This window comes from Suricata suricatta, chromosome 5 (assembly GCF_006229205.1).
Source record: "Suricata suricatta isolate VVHF042 chromosome 5, meerkat_22Aug2017_6uvM2_HiC, whole genome shotgun sequence".
Taxonomy (NCBI): domain Eukaryota; kingdom Metazoa; phylum Chordata; class Mammalia; order Carnivora; family Herpestidae; genus Suricata; species Suricata suricatta.
Genome location: NC_043704.1, coordinates 38,307,563 through 38,318,608, shown reverse-complemented (window position 1 = coordinate 38,318,608; position 11,046 = coordinate 38,307,563). Strand labels below are relative to the sequence as shown.

The following is an 11,046-nucleotide window of genomic DNA, read 5'->3' as shown; positions in this document are numbered from 1 at the left end:
CCCTTCTCTCCTATTGGTGGGAGCAGCATTGGGCTTCCATACCTGGCCTTCTGGCTCTGACAGCCAAAAATCTGTAACTTCCTGGGCGGGGGCGGGAGCAGGGGTGCCCAAACCTCTGGGGGCCATAGCCTATCATCAAGAAGAAACCAGCTAGCAGCTAAGATCAAAAGCTTCCGGCAACCTTGACTTGAGCCTCGAACTGTGCTTGGTGTTTAAAATGTCATGTCACTAATTCCCTAACAACTCTGTGAACTAGCGGGTGGAGCAACCTCCATTTCCCATTTGAATAAAGTGAGGCTCAGGGATGTAAAAGTATCTTCCTAGAGGTCACCTGGCCGGCAGGCAGTAGAGCAGGGATTCAAACCTGCCCAGATCAGCACAGTCTGGGGCGGACACACAGAGGCAGTGGGGTTTCCCATCTGGGCACTGACCCTCAGTGAGGATTTGCCTTTGTTGTGGAACTCAATCTCATGTCCGGAATAATATTGTTGAAGATTCCCCCATTCCCTTACCACTAAAAGCCACCTCCTTGCCTCTCAGTTCTGTTGTACGTGCGGAGGGAGACCGAGGAGGTGTTTGACGCCCTCATGTTGAAGACGCCGGACCTGAAGGGGCTGAGGAACGCGGTAAGAGGCCCGTGACCCCACCCAGCCCTGGCCGGACCCCACTCTGAGTTCCCGTCCCCGCTCTTCACTACACAGGTCTGATTTCCCACAGGAAGGCTCTCAGAAGGAATATGCTAGCACGCTGGCTTTCTGATGGTCCACCTGTCCCACTCCGTGTCGGGGGTGCCTGGAGGCCTGGCTGGGGGGGGGGGGGGGGGCGTGCCTCTGTGATGTTATCTCCCAGCCATAGCCCGGGCTCCACCCGGGAGGCACACACACCATAAATCCTGCCTAATCTGATGGCTGCTGTCTGACAGGCCAGGGCTTTTTGTTGGCTTTGCAAACCTGTTTCTGTTTTAATGGGAGTGAAACCCTAAAAGGCCAGGCCCCAGAGACACTCTTTTCTTTAACAGGGGGCCTCATTCCTCTCGCCTGTGGTTGGCTGGGGGGCGCTGGCAGGGGCCGCTGAAGGTGGTGTGTGGGCAAGGAGACCTTCCCCAGCCCCCAGACTGCCAGAGAGCGGGCCAAAGAGCTTCGGATGAAACCCACAGCAGCTTGTGGCTCAGCTGCAAACCGAGCCAACACGAGCCTCCACCAGGGCCGGCTGTGCTAAAGGTCCAACCACACAGTAAAGCCAGACGGTTCCAAGATGCCAGGCCCAGAGGGGAAAATGAATCCAATACTAGCAGCAGCCTCCTTTTACTGAAGACCCACTGTGTGCCAGGCATCTTGTCCGGCAAGCTGCATTTGCTGGCTCACCATATTCTCTTATCAACCCCGGAAAGTGGGTACAATTATTGTCTCTTCATTTCCCACAAGGAAACAGCCTGCCAGGGGTCGGGCACCTGGCCAAAGTGACCAGAAGTGACCGAGCTGCCCTCCAGCCCAAGCTCTCCCCACTCTGCTCTACCCTCCTGGTCCCCTCACATACCATCCACCCTGCTTGGTGGGCACCAGCCCCAGGAGTCAGGCTCACAAAAGGCCATTAATGTCACTTGACTATTGACTCAGAATCTTTGTTGGACAGTACCTTAAAGGGTCCCCATCTGGTCTCCCCAGTAGCTCTTCCAAGTGGGTGCCTGCTCTTGACTTGTATACTTCCAGGCATGGAGAGCTCACCACCAAATGGTGCAGCCTGTGCTGTCATTATAACAGCTTGTGGTTAGAAAATACCTAAGTCCTTTAGCGGCAATTAAGATCTTCCTGCTGGAAGCTTCCAGCCATATAGCCATTAAAATAAATAGTCTAAGAACTTTTCTGGCCGGGAGAGATTTACATCAGGGCAGATAATAACTGAGGGGCCAAACCTGACCCTCTTCCTGAACGGCCCAGAGAGAACAGCGTCAGTCTGAAGCCCTTGGTCTGAGGCTCGCCGCAGCCAGTCATAACAGACAGCAAAGAACGTCTGACTGGGCCGCTCACCAGGCACAGGCCCCATGCCGGGCCCTCCGCGGAGCCTTCCCGGTCTCTGTGCAGAACCGGTCCGCACGTACACCCCGTTATTGTGCCCGTTTTGCCAACGAGGAGGCTGAGGCTCAGCTAAGTAAGGTGACTTGGCTCAGAGTCTGCAGTCCAGGTGGTGGAGCTGGGGCCAGACCAGAGCCGTCCGCCCTGGAGGAAACTTCTGGTGCCCTGGGAGAAGCGGGCTGGCTCTCTCGGGCAGGCTCACAGGCCTCAGGGCTCAGGTCCTTCGTCCGCAGAACCAGCGCCCATGATGTGGGTTGTGGCAGTTGTGAAGGGCAGGAATCCTGAGATCCGGCTGGGCCCTTGGTCAAACTCAGCGCCCTCACTCGCCCGGTGGGGTTTGTAATTCCTGCCTAGAAGGCGGCAGTATTTGGGTGATCCCGCTCACCACAGGGCAGGAGCGTCCCCACCGCTCCCCTTCTGGAAGAGCAGTGAGCATTGATGGAGGTCTTCTACCTGCCAGGAAGTGACCCCGGTGCTCTCCCCGGGGCCAGCTCAGTCACATGAGCACCCCGGAGAGGCAGGCACGCTGACCTCTCCCACGTCGGCAGCTGGGGAGTGGAACCAGCTGGAACAGTGTGGCTCTGACATCAGCCGAAGGTCGGGGACCTGGTGGGTGCTCTTTGGGATATTTTACAGCCACCAAACATGCGGTTTGTCAGGAGTGTGTCGTGATGCGGGAAGGCTTATAACATGCAGTGTTAAGGACCGACAGTTCTAAAAAGCTCTCTGTGGGGGGCATACAGGATCCTTGCACACGGCCAGAAGATGGGAAAGAATACACCCGGACGTTGGTAATGTTTATCTCTGAGAAAAAGGGTTATGGCCAATTGAAATAGTCTTCTCTGTATTTCTCTACAGTATGGATGTATATGTTCATAATCAGGAAATAAAACCCTAGTATAAAAGGCTAGAATAGACCCAGTGTGGGCAGCAAATAACACCTCCCCTACTCATTTCTTCCAGATCTCTGAGAAGTATGGGTTCCCTGAAGAGAACATTTACAAAGTCTACAAGAAATGTAAGCGGGGGTAAGTGCTCGTGATAGCTCTCCCTCCCCATTCCCCCTGTGCTGCCCCTTTCCCTCTATGTTATTTTTTGATGTTTATTTATTTATTTGTGTGCGAGAGAATTCGAATGAGCAGGCGAAGGGCAGACAGAAAAGGAGAGAGAATCCCAAACAGGCTCCACGCTGTCAGCACAGAGCCTGACTCAGGGCTCAAACCCACGAACTGTGAGATCATGAATTGAGCCGAAACCAAGGGTCAGACACTCAACCGACCGAGCCACCCAGGCGCCCCTGCCTTTTTCCCTCTGAAAATGTTGGCATGTTCCATGCAGCATTTGTACTTGGCTTTGTGGAGAGGACAGGGGGTGTGGGGTTGGACGGAAGGCCCCGTCAGGCAAGGTCACCTTCAGAGACCAGACATTGAACACCACCAGGAAGGAGAGGAGTGGCAGACTGATGGAAGGGTCTTTGTCGAGACCGCAGGTGGAGGGCAGTGCCGGCTCAAAGACCAGAAGACTCAAGTCTAAGTCCCAAGGCCACTGGATAGCCAAGCCATTTGATTATAAACGATGATGATAGTGACTACCATTCACTTGACCACCCACCATGTGCCAGGTACTGGGCCATGTGTAGCCCCACTGTGAGGCACATACCCACTACCCATGCTTCACAGATGGGGAAATCGAGGCTCAGAGGTGATAAGCAACATCCAAGGGCAGGAGCACAGAGTAAAGGCATGGAGGCAGAGGGCCCAGCAGTGTGGCTACGGGCCGAGTCAAGGGGCCCGAGAAGGGTGTATCTGCCGATGAGTCCGGAAGCGGTACAGAGATTGGGTGTGGGTTTGAGGGCGCCCTGCAGCAGTGCTCCACAGGCCTCCCTCTTCAGTCTGGATGAGGCAGCAGGGAGGAAAGCTTTACCCTGCAGAGGGTCGGGCCGTGCGGCACCTTCCATATGTCCCCAGCACCCTTTGCTGTCTGCCCGGGAGGACAGGACGGGGAGGAGACAGAGGGCCACGTGGTGACTGCCTTCCCAGGTCTGGGTCCCGTTGTCAGAGCTGCCCAGCGTGGGGCCCCTGGGCAGTGAAGAATTGTCAGCGCCATTCCCTGCCCAGCCCTCTGCCCACAGCTCAGATGCCAGCCCCTTGCTCTGCTCGGTGTAGCTACTGCTAGTGGCCCCTGGAAGGTGCCTGGGCATTGCCCCGTGGCTACTGTCTGCTTTTTAGAAGGTTCTGCAAAGCCAGGCAGGTTTGGTTCTCAGGCTGAGGCCCCAGCCAGTCAGGCCCAGGGGCTGGCGTCTCACGCTCCCTCTTTGGTTCCCGGCCAGCCTCCCCTCGCAGGCAGGGGGCGGGGGAGGGTGTGCGGTCCTGCAGCCCCTAGAGAAGGATCTGTGGGGTTTGGGTTTGTTCAAGTGTCTAGGGTGTTTTGTGTGTGCTTTTTTTCTTCCAAGTTTCGGTTTCACACTGGGGCTCATGAGCTCTCTGGAACGCAGTCCACCTCCTAGCAGAGGACAAGCTCAGCTCTGCCCAGACAAGCCCAGCCCTCCTTCCCCCCACCCCGTGCCAGTGCCCACGCCCCCCGGCCGCAGCCCCAGCAGGCCACCAGCCTCCCTGGTGGATTGGTGCAGGCCACGCTGAGGCGCCAGGAAGTGTGTTTGTGCGGTTTGGGGGTGGGAGTATGCAGGCAAGGGCGCCCCCGCCCCCCCCCCCCCGCCCCCGCGCTAGAGTTGCAGGTCTTTCCCTTCAGCCCGTCAGCAATTTAAATCCTAATCATAACAACTTCCATGTGGGACATACTTGCAGTGGACCAGGAGCTGGGCGAAGTAAGTCCCGGGCATAGTTTGGTATGACTATCTGTAATTCTACAGATGAGGAAACTGAGGTTCAGAGTAGTCCCAGGGGCACGGAGTTGGCAACCCGCAGAAGGAACGAACCCAGCCTGTCTGCAACCCATGCCTGCTCCCATGATTTTGTCTTGTCTCCTGCTTGTTCCTCTAACCGCTGAGCGGTGTGCAAACACGCGGCCAGGCCTTGTGTTTTGCCCAACGCCATCGCCCAGGGCATCGCCGGCGGCTCTTCAGAAGCACCCTACACCCCCCACGTCCCCACCCCTGAGAACTTCAGGTCTAGCATCATCTGAGAGGAGATACCAGGCCCATTTGCCCCCTCCCTCCGCGTCAGATTCGCCTCCTCCGAGGAACAGAAAATTCTAGTCAACGGCCCAGTTTATTTTCACGGAACTCTCCTGAGAGTCCTCTGGACAAAGGGAGATATCATCAGCTTTACAAGCACCACCGAGTGATTGAAAGATTAACAAACACATTGGCTGGCGGCTGGCCAAGCATTTCAGGGAAACCAGGACAGAGGACAGCCAGAAGCTGGCAAGTGACAAGGGGCCCACATTCTGGGACAGTGGTTCCCAACCCCCTACCGCTAGGGCCCAGTTGTCACTGACCTCTGAGGGCTTGTCTGGGGTCCCTTGTGTGCAGGTGTGCGCTCAGGGCCCGCAGGGAGCCCGGCACGGGAGTGGGGGCGAGGCAGCCTGCAATTCACACACATAAGGCACATGGGGCCTGGCACCTAGAAGCCCCCAGTAAATACCGCTCTCAGAAACAAACACACCCGGCCTCAGGGAAAGCACTTCCCCCCCCTCCCCCGGCCCAGCCCTGACCTCCTCTGGCCTGTTCCCAGCCCACAGCCCCCGAGGGGGTCCCTCTGTGAGAGGCCGGAATGGCTGACAGCACCCGAGGAAGTGGGGCCCTGGCCTGGGAGCCTGAGCCCAGACCTCCTTCCTGGCAGCGGCAGCATCTGCAGAGATGGCCGGACATGGGCCCACTGCTTCCGTACGGTCTCCATCCTCCAGACCCACGGACGGTGGGGTCAAGGCTACCGCCTCCCCGGAGCTTCCCCTGGAAAGCCAACAGCTCCTGGGCAGGAGCAGTAGTCGGAGAGCCTCAGCCCCCCGACTCCCACCCCACTTGAAATAACCTCGCGGCCATCTACACTCCCCCCCAGCCCTGGGTTTTCCCTGCCTTACATATGCCACTTCCTAACTTCTACTTATAGGATTGTTTTTCTTTCTAAAAGAATGGTACAGTGGAAAGAGACCAAAGTCTGGGTTCAAGTCCCAGTTCTGCTACCTATTACCTATGTGACCCCAGGCAAATGCCTCTGCTTCTTTGAGCCTCAGTTTCCCCGTCTACCAACTGGAGTAATAGGGTTATAAAAATTCATTTCCTCTGGCCCTACTAGATCCTAAACTCCTGGAGGGCAGGGTCTAGGATCTCTGGGTGGCCCTTGCTTTTGTTTGGAGCAGGGCCCGGCACGTGGAGTGGCCTTGGGAAACGCTAGTGGGTGGATGGAGGAATGGTGGCCGGAGACACCCAACCCCATTGCAAAGGGCAGCTGATGTGGTCAGGTCAGGTCACATCTTGCTAGGCTCTCCATCGGGGCGGCGGCGGCTGGAGGGGCGTCCTTTGGCCGATGCTGTGGCTCCGAGCCTGTGCGGAGGGTCACAGCACGGAGGCTTTGGCCCAGGTCCCTGCCTGGAGAGTGTGGGGAGAGGTCTCTTGTACCATCTGCGAGATTACAGCTTCGTGGGGGTGGAACGGAGAGGGGACTCGTGTGGTGCCTGCCTCTGGCTCAGGCAGGCGCCCCTGGGCGACATACCGCAGCCTCCTATTGACCCCAGACCACGCTGGTCCACCCACTACACCTCCTGTGCTCCAACTCCCGCTTTGCGTCCGCGTCCACAGCCTGGCCTGGTGACCCGGGAGCGCTGTGCTTCCGCACATCTCACGCCAGCTGCTCGACGTGTCCGCGCTCGTGCGTATCAGGAGAAGGGTCTGGCCCAGTAGTGGCTGTGGTTGGAGGTGTGGCTTGGCCACTCAGGGAGCCTGTCACCCCTGCCACTCAGAAGCCCTGAAGACAAGGGGCCTGCCACATTCTGGACGCGTGTCCTCCTCTCTTCCAGAATCTTGGTCAACATGGACAACAACATCATCCAGCACTACAGCAACCACGTGGCCTTCCTGCTGGACACGGGGGAGCTCGACGGCAAGATTCAGATCATCCTGAAGGAGCTGTAAGGCCCAAGCCTCCGCACCCTCGGACCCCTTGGGGTAGGCTCCCGGCAAGGGGCCCCCCTGGGAAGTGGCCCCGGGCCACACACCACCTCTCCTCGTGCCCCCGTGCTGTTACTTGAATGCCCTCCCTGAGAGAAGAGGCCCTCACGTCCCAGACCCACAGATGCCAAGGTCAGGAAGGGACCCAGGAGGTATCCCGACCTGAGCCCCATCTCGGGCTTGAATCGCCTCTGGACTTCCTGCCCGCCCCTGCCCGGCCAGAGACGGTGGCTCATAGCCGGTCTCCTGCTCCGAAGACCGTGTGTTCAGTCTGTCTCCTGGCTCCCCATTCGGACCGTGGAAGTGGACCCCTGGCCAGCTTCCGTTCTTGATTCCTCCACCAACTTCACACCAAGAATCCCGAGGATCCCTTGCCCTTTGGCCAATGAACTTGAAAACGCTCTTGATTTTCAATGCAAGCAGTTTTAAATGCTACCATAGTGGGAACTCTCTGTCCCACGGATTTCCTCAATCCAAGTTGTAAATAATAGAGCTGATTGATTGGAACATGCCTGTTCACCGATGTACACATTTCTTATTTACAATTTTCATTTATGTTATATATAAATATATATAAGTATATATTGTATATATATGCAACATTTTATATGTTTCGTGGATACATTTTTATCATTTCAAAAAATGTGTATTTCACATTCTTGGACTTTTTTTTTTTTTTAGCTGTTATTCAATTATGCATTTTGTATACTCACATGGTATTTAGTAATAAAATTCTACCTACATATTACTTCAATGCTACACTTGTTCCTTTGGTGGAAGTCTTCCAGAAAGAGGGTGAAAGCCCCCTCCTCTGTCCCGACGGTGTTTTACCTGGACTCGAAGGCTGGCGGTGGGTGCTGGGCAGGCCAAGCAGCGAGGCCCCGGGAAGCCAGTGCCAACCAGATGGCGAGGTCTGTGTCTCACGCCGCCCACAGGCTGAAGGGCGTGGCCTTAGGACCACTGACCAGAGATGAGCAAGTCCTGGGAAGAGCCAAGGCCCTCACGGCCAAGGCTGGGAGCCACGTGACCGCAGTCCTCCCGCCCCCACGCTCTGGGCCACGCCCTCCTCCCCGTAGGTGACTCCACAGCTCCCAGCGGTCAGGGACTTCCTGCAGGGACTTGCAGGAGGGGTATTTACACCGCAGACATTGGCAACTGCTACCAATCAAGGCCTTTATTTCCTCTAGGGAACAAATGACAAATCTGTTCTTCCTTCCCTCCTTCGCCAGCTTCCTCGCACACTCACTACCTACCACCTCTGGGCCTCAGTGTATTTAGGTCTGAAATGAGGGGCATGGGTCTACACGGGTCACTTGTAACTGTCCTCTTTAGAGCCCGAGAGCTCCCTGCAGGGTCTCAGGCCACCTCGAGGTGAGGGAGGGGAGAGCCGCAGCCTCTGAAGACCATCCAGACCAGTCACGACAGACCCGCTTTTCCCCTTTTACACATAAGGGGGTCCCATCCACTCCTGTCTGAACAAAACTTTTAAAAAGTTGTAAACTGCAGGCGCCTCCAACTCTCAGCTCTGACAGAACCTGTGGTCCTGACTCCCATGGCCCAGCCTGGCGTCTGCGCCAGGGCTGGGGTCAGGCCAGTGAGGCCCTAGCTTCAGGCCCCGAAATTAAGAGGAGCCAAAGAGCTCAGTCATCAAGAGAAATCAATGCAATGTGTTGTGTGTGTTTTTTTTTTCTTATTAATAAAGGCAAAAAAAAAAAAAGAACAAAATATCAAAATTTTGAAGCCAGGATCAGCATCACCAATGTTCCCTTTGGCCTCAAACACCAGTGGGACTCACATGGCCCTCCTTGGGGGACCCTGCGGGTGTCCAGAGCTGCTGTGTCCATCCCAGGCCTCAGTGCCGCCCTGACATCACCAGAGAAGTGAGGGCAGGAGGATGTGCAGGGGTGGAAGGGCGGAGTGTGTGCAGAGTACCTATGGGCTCATACCAGGCACACCGGGGCACTCAGCATCTGTTTGTTTCCTTCCTTCCTGAGCTTCCTGGCAGCTCCGCTCCCGGAAGCAGGCTGGGAAGCGGTAGGCGGGTGGTGCCTCTCAACCTGGGCCCGCACCCTGGCATCACCCTGGCAGCTTTTATCCCTTTTCCCCACAGCCCAGACCCCAGCCTGGAGCATAGCATTTAAATCAGAATCTCCGGGGGTGGACCCAGACCTCAGACCTTTTTAAAGCACCAGTCCACCCACCCCCATGATTACAAGGTACAGTCAAGGTTGAGAATCACTGCTCTAGAGAGGCCATAATTATACAGGCCTTGAACTTGAAGCCTTTGTCATCCGGTGGTGCCTGGCTGAATTAATACCCACGAGGAGTCACAGCCGCAACATTCAGGAAGGGAGCTGGGCAGCTCCACGCCCGCCTCACATCCCGCAGCCTCAGCGAAGCCGCCACAGGGTGAGACCAGGGCTGGTGATGCCTAGAAAGGCCATTCGGACCTCAAAGAGAGCCCTGCAGAGATTGAGGAAGCACAGCCTGCCCCCAGAGAGGTCCGGGGACCAGGGCAGCCCCTGAGCCTGACAGCTGCCGTCCTAGGACCGTCTCTTGCTCCAAAGAGTCAAAGGAGGAAGGAGTGAAGGTAAGCCATCGCCAAACAGAAGTCACTTTGGAAAAGTGGCCGTCAGCCAGTGGGGAGGGCGTCCCCTGCCTGGTAGTTTTCCCCTAGATGACAAGTTGCCAGTGACTTGGGAGGGGTGGGGAGAAGGGAATGAATGAATAAGTGAGGGAATGAGAAGGGAGGGGGGGAAGGAGGGAAGAGGGGGAAATAGGCAAACAGCAGATGGGCCAACAAATGGCCAGAGCTAAGCCGTCAAGTGTGTTTATGAGACCCTGGCTACGCTGTGTGGTCCCCAGACCAGAGCGTCGGCATCGCCCAAGACCTTGTTAGAAGCGCTGACACCTACAACTAATACAATGTTCTAGGTCAATTATATCTCAATTAAAGAGAGAGAGAGAGAGAGAGAAAATGAGGGGCGCCTCGGTGGCTCCGTCGGTTGAGCGTCCAACTTCAGCTCAGGTCATGATCTCACAGTTCATGGGTTCAAGTCCCGCATCAGGCTCTGTGCTGACAGCTCAGAGCCTGGATCCTGCTTCAGATTCTGTGTCTCCCTCTCTCTGCCCCTCCTCCACTTGTACTCTGTCTCTCTCAAAAATAAACATTAAAAAAATTTTTTTAATAAAATGAAATGCAGACTCAGCCCCACCCCAGACCTAGAGAATCTGCACATTGTGTGCACATTAAAATTTGGAAAATACTTTCTTCAACTCTCCGTGTATCCTAACCCTAACTACATATATTATAATCATGCTGAGAACTTTTTCTTTTAAGATTTTATTTTTAAGTAGTCTCTACACACAATATGGGGCTCGAACATGCAACCCTGATATTAAGAGTCACATGCTCCAGCGACTGAGCCAGCCCGGTGCCCCTGCTAAGAATTTTAATAAAGGTACCAATGCCCAATGAAAAAGAATGAAATCTGGCCATTTGTAGCAAGGTGGATGGACCTGGAGGGTGTCATGCTAAGCGAAGTAAGTCAGGCGGAGAAGGACAGATACCATATGTTTGCACTCATAGGTCTAACAGGAGAACAGGAGAAACCTAACGGAGGACCAGGGGAAGGGGAAGAGGGAAAGAGAGTTGGGGAGAGAGCCCGACGCAAAACGTGAGAGACTATTGAATACTGAAAACGAACGGAGGGTTGAAGGGGGAGGGGGAGGGAAAAGAGGTGGTGGCGATGGAGGAGGGCACTTGTGGGGAAGAGCACTGGGTGTTGTATGGAAACCAATTTGACAATAAACTCTTTTTTTGTTGTTGTTGTTTTTGGTTTTGTTTTT

General features: G+C 55.5%; 1 protein-coding gene and 1 long non-coding RNA gene across 4 annotated transcripts in view; one reads left to right on the top strand and one right to left on the bottom strand.

The window, feature by feature from the left end:
* The window catches only part of CADM2 (cell adhesion molecule 2), a 1,075,698-nt gene that overhangs the window by 502,848 nt on the left and 561,804 nt on the right, over nt 1–11,046 (bottom strand). The window lies entirely within an intron of this gene.
* LOC115291629 lies at nt 540–7,764 on the top strand. The gene is made up of 3 exons (XR_003908596.1): nt 540–626; nt 3,036–3,100; nt 7,047–7,764. It is a non-coding gene; the product is annotated as an uncharacterized LOC115291629 (long non-coding RNA).